General features: G+C 45.0%; 1 non-coding gene across 1 annotated transcript; it reads left to right on the forward strand.

The window, feature by feature from the left end:
- LOC122433660 lies at positions 1–128 on the forward strand. Its single transcript, XR_006267150.1, has one exon. It is a non-coding gene; the product is annotated as a small nucleolar RNA SNORA40 (small nucleolar RNA).
- Positions 129–5,647: the final 5,519 nt, after the last annotated feature.

Below are 5,647 nucleotides of genomic sequence, written 5' to 3' on the forward strand. Positions count from 1 at the left end.
AGCACTTGTGTTTGTTTTTGTTTAATTTGTGGACAAAGACTTAACAGACAAGTGCAAAAGTAAGTCCTCTTTTGCAACCCACAACTCATTGTTCAGTATGAGTTTTGATACAGATAAGAAGGAACATGATCCATAAAATGGGTGTGTATTGATGACCATAAAGATTGCTTCCAGGGCTGTAAAGTTAAATAAGCTTTTAAATTACCAGCTGTATTGATCCTAGTACTCAGTTTTAATGTTGACATAAAACAAACAAAGATGGGCTCCTCTTTTTAGGCTTTTATCTTCGGAATACAGTGTCTGGATTTTCCAAAGGTATTGGCATATCCCAATGATCTCTGTCAAGTTCTAGGGTGTGATAACTTAGGAATTAATATGATTTGAACTTGATAAGCTTTTAGAGAACTAGACATCCCATCTTCTGACCCTAAACAGGATCCTATAGTGAACTGCTTGAGGAAATTGGATCTTAAGGATTACAGGTGGCAAACTTTGAAGTGCACTCCACTGAAGATCAGAGAGGCCCAACTAAAACAGCTGTGGCATCACAGCTGTGGATTGAGCAGAACTTTTTGTAGGGCTGCCTTGAAGACGACAACTTTGGAGGAACTATGGTGACTGGCAGTGGAAAGAATCAGGACATGTGAAAATCCTTAAAAATTTATTGACTTAAATAACTTTGCCTATGTTATGAATAAAAAGAAACCTTTGTGCAGAAAAAAACAAACAAAAAACAAAAAAACAAAACAACAACAAAAAAAAGAGCTTAGCCTGGGGACTTCCCTGGTGGTCTGGTGACTAAGAATCCACCTTGCAATGCAAGGGACATCAATTCGATCCCTGGTCTGGGAAGAACCCACACGGCATGGAGCAACAAAACCAGTGGGCCACAACTACTCAGCCAGCGCTCTAGAGCCTGGAAGCTGCAGCCTGCATGCCTAGAGCCCGTGCTCCATGACAAGAGAAGCCTGAGAACCACAACCAACAGTAGCCCCCATTCACCAAAAGTGGAGAAATTTTGTGCACGAAGACCCACCACAGCCAAAAAATTTACCAAAAAAATAAATACGTCTTAAAAAAAAAAAGACTCTGAGCTTCCAAGGCAGGGGGCCCAGGTTCGATCCTTAGTCAGGAAACTAAGATCCCACAAGCCGTGTGCTGTGGCCAAAAGAGCTTAGCGTGATACCTGGCGCCAAGAAAGTACTCAGTGCTGTTTGTTGCATCTCTCGAAATGATCACAAGACTGTGTTTGAGGCTTTCAAGCCAGCGTGCATCAGCCTGGGGGGTGGAGGTGGGGTGGTAAGGAGGATGCTGAGGACTGTGGAAGGAGACAGGCACCCACAGGGGTTCAGGCTCTGCTCCAACGAGCCAAACCCTCTCGTTACCTGGAGCGTTACACCGCTGTCCTCAATTCACTCCAGTTGCCTCCAACCTGTAACAGAAGATAAAAAAACAGGCAAGATGAATTTATTCATAGAAGCTGGGCTGGTGGCTTCCTCCTGCGGGGTGACAGTGAGTGGACGAGGGCACAGGGAGGCTGCTGGGGAGAAGAGGTCACGCTCTGTCTTGAGTGAGGTTCGTGAAAATGCATCAAGCTCAATACTTAAGATGTGCACCTTTCCTTTGGGTCTCAATGTCAGAATCGGGCCCAATTTTAGCTCTGGCCTAAGAAAACTAAACAAAGAAGGCCAAACACTACCCTGGCCCCCTTGTTCTATAATGCAGGCTCCAAGTCAGGAAAGACAGGTCACAGACGAAGCCACTTCCCCACTTGTGTCATTGTTCTGCCAGCAGAGGGCGCTAGTTTAGAGAGGATGGAGGCGCTCTGATTTTCCCCACTATGGGCTATTTTCTGCATAACCTGGGAAGCAAACAGGAAGGTTATCTGGAATCCCATGGGCCGCCCAGTTGAAGGTCGACAGGGGTTCATCTAGAGGCAGGATGACCTCATCGCAGGGGCTGAAAAGCACCCGTGGCCGAAGGTGTGCTGGCCCTGAGGCACTCCAGCTGCCCCAGTTCAGTTCAGTTCAGTCGCTCAGTCGTGTCCAGCTCTTTGCAACCCCGTGGATTGCAGCACGCCAGGCTTCCCTGTCCATCACCAGCTCCCGGAGCTTACTCAAACTCATGTCCATCAAGTCGGTGATGCCATCCAACCATCTCATCCTCTGTTGTCCCTTTCTCCTCCTGCCTTCAATCTTTCCCAGCATCAGGGTCTTTTCAAATGAGTCAGTTATTTGCAAGAGGTGGCCAAAGTATTGGAGTCTCAGCTTCAGAATCATCCTTCTGATGAATATTTAGGACTGATTTCCTTTAGGACCCCAGCTGCCCCAGTTAGGGTAAAATCAGGACAAAAAATAAAGTGAAGTTGCTCAGTCGTGTCCGACTCTGTGACCCCATGGACTGTAGCCTACCAGGCTCCTCCATCCATGGGATTCTCCAGGTCAGAATACTGGAGTGGGTTGCCATTTCCTTCTCCAGGGGATCTTCCCGACCCAGGGATTGAATCTGGGTCTCCCACTTTGTAGGCAGACGCTTTTAACATCTGAGCCACCAGGGAAGTCCAAAGAATAAAGGGCGGATGGCTTCTAAGTTCAGGTGAGAGGTCGGTGGCAGGTGGGGAAGGTAGGTTTGGGTGCATTAGGGAGGAGGGAGGGGTCTGCAGAAAGTGAATGCTCCCTAGGAAAGGGTGAGACAGGCAGATATCCTGCAGGACAGCTAATGACAGCTCTTGCCACCTCCTGTGATGGTCGGATGTAGCAACATGTTAATAATGAATAAATCTACACGGCGGGTATATCAGAGTTCATGATTCTCGTCTTGTCACCTCTCTATGTGTCTGAATTTTTTTTCCCGGCTGAAAGCTTTTTTGTTGTTTGTTGGTTTAAGTGATCCTGTCCTCAATGCTCTTTTTTCGTATACTTTTAAAAAAATATTTATTTACATATTTGGCTGCACCAGATCTTAGTTGTGCCATGCAAACTCTTTGGTTGAGGCATGTGGGATCTAGTTTCCTGACCAGGGACTGAACCCAGGCCCCCTGCACTGGGAGCACAGAGTCTTAGCCGTTGGACCATCAGTGAAACCCTCTATTAGTTGATGGGTTGTTTCCACTCTTTTGCTTACAGTGAACATGAACATTCATGCTATGAGTATGAACAAATGCTATGGACATTAGTGTATGTGTTTTCGTGTGGATGTATTTTTCATTTCTCTTGGGTATATTCTTAGGGTACCTTATATTTAATCTTTTGATGAACATTTGCCTTTAGTTTTAAGTCAGATACAATTCAATCACCTCATTTATACCTTGATTCCTTTAATAGCAAGGGGGAAATGGCAATTTCATTTTTGTGAGTGAAGGAATAGAGGCCCAGGGCATTGAAAGGACAGCAGATACTAACAGCTTCCATTTGTATCGAGTGTCAGTAAGTGCCAAGATCCATGCAAAGTGACCTAACTACAGCAAGCCAGTCCATTCTCACAACAGCCCCATGAAGCTGGTCTTATATTCAATCCCATCTTGTGGTTGGAAAAATTAAGTACTTTGAACAAGGCCACACGGCCATACAGTCCAAGACTTGAACCCAGTTCCATCTTAATAAACTTAGGCTTTCAGTGGTGCTCAAAGTGAAAGCGAAAGTGTTAGTTGCTCAGTCATGTCAGACTCTGCGATGCCATGAACTGTAGCCTGCCAGGCTCCTCTGTCCATGGAATTCTCCAGGTAAGAATACTGGAGTGGGTTGCCATTTCCTTCTCCAGGGTATCTTCCCGGCCCAGGGATCGAACCTGGGTTTCCCTTTGCCATTTGGTGGACTCTGGAGGATCAGCAAATCCCAACCAGCCTCTGGCATGGTAAGGTTTGCCTGTACTCTTCTCCTGCACAGGACACTCTGGACCACCCTTGACCTCCCTCCTCTCTGACCCTTCTCAGTCTCCACAATTCTTCCCTCTGGATCCATCCTAGAGCCCTCTCCCTTCCTAATGGGTCTTCCTGCCTCCAGTCTCTGCCCCTTCCACACTGCCAGAATGCTTTGTTTAAAGCACAGATCTGGTCACATCACTCAGCTTAAAATCCTCAACATTCCCCCTACCACCAAACAGGGTCAGTGCTACTTGCCATAGACTGGTTCAGAAGACGAGTCTTTCCTTGACCAGCACCCTCCCATTTCATATCCTACACTCCAGCTGTGAAGAACTGCTTGCATTTTCCCAGAGATTCTCGGCATCACTTCTCTGGGACTTTTCAGGAGCAGTTCTCACCACCCGAGTGCCCTTCCCCACTTCTTCCACCTGGGGATCTGTCACACATCCATCAAGTCCCAACTTATTCAATGTCTATCTCCTCTCTGAAGCTTTCTCCATCTGAGTGCTTCCTCCCTAACTTTGCAAAGCACTTGGTTTGGCAGTCTTCAACACAAGCTACTATATCAGCCTCCCTAGCCGGACTGTGCACTTTGAGAACAGAGACTGGGCTTTATTCCATTCTGTGTATTTCCAGGCCTGGAACAAGATCTTGCTTGGTTGAATGAGTAAATGAATAAATGTTTGATATCTGCACTGTCTCATACAATAGCTACAAGCTGCATGTGGCTATTGAGACTATGAGATGCAGCTGAACCAATCTGAGATGTGTGAAATAAGTATAAAATACACTGGATTTTGAAGACTTGGTGTGAGAAAAATAAGAATGCAAAATATCTCATTGACAATTTTTTATGTTGATTAAATATTGAAACAATAATATTTTGTATTGTGTTGTGTGTGTGTGCTCAGTCGTGTCCAACTTTTTGCGATCCCATGGGCTGTAGCCCACCAGGCTCCTCTGTCCATAGAATTTTCCAGGCAAGAATACTGGCGTGGGTTGCTATTTCCTCCTACTCCAGGGGATCTTCCTGACTCAGGGATGGAATCCGAATTTCTTGTGTCTCCTTCATTGGCAGGTGGATTCTTTACCACTGAGCCACCTGGGAAGCCCAGTATTTTGCATATATTGGGTTAAATAGAGTTAATCTCATCTGTTTCTTTTTACCTTTTAAACATAATTAGTAGAGACTTTAAAAACTACATGTGTGCTAATCTCCTAACTTCCTAATTGCTTCTCGGTCTAAACTGTGCTCCACACAACAATCAGAATAATTTTTTAAAAAATCAATTAAATCATATACAGTTGAGTCTCATTGTTAGTGGTATTTATGTTCTATAAAGCTGCTGCAACTTCCCAGTCATAAAAAGGAATGAAATAATGCCATTTGCAGAAACATGGAGAGACCTAGGGATGATCATATTAAGTAAGTTAGAAAAACAAGTATCAGGGACTTCCCTGGTGGTCCAGTGGCTACGACTCCCCACTCCCAATGCAGGGGGCCTGGGTTTGATCCCTGATCAGGGAACTAGATCCTATGTGTTGCAATGATCAAAGATCCCACATGCCACACAACTAAGACCTGGTCAAATAAATTAATAACTATTTAAAAAAAAGAAAAATAAATATCATACGATATTACTTATATGTGAAATCTAAAATATGACACCAACTGGGAATTCCTTGGCTGTCCAGAGAATTAGGAGTCCGTGCTTTCACTGCCAATGGTGTGCATTCAATCCCTCATCAGTGAACTAAGATCCAGCAAGTTGTGAGGCACAGCCA

This window comes from Cervus canadensis, chromosome 32 (genome assembly GCF_019320065.1).
Source record: "Cervus canadensis isolate Bull #8, Minnesota chromosome 32, ASM1932006v1, whole genome shotgun sequence".
Lineage (NCBI taxonomy): Eukaryota > Metazoa > Chordata > Mammalia > Artiodactyla > Cervidae > Cervus > Cervus canadensis.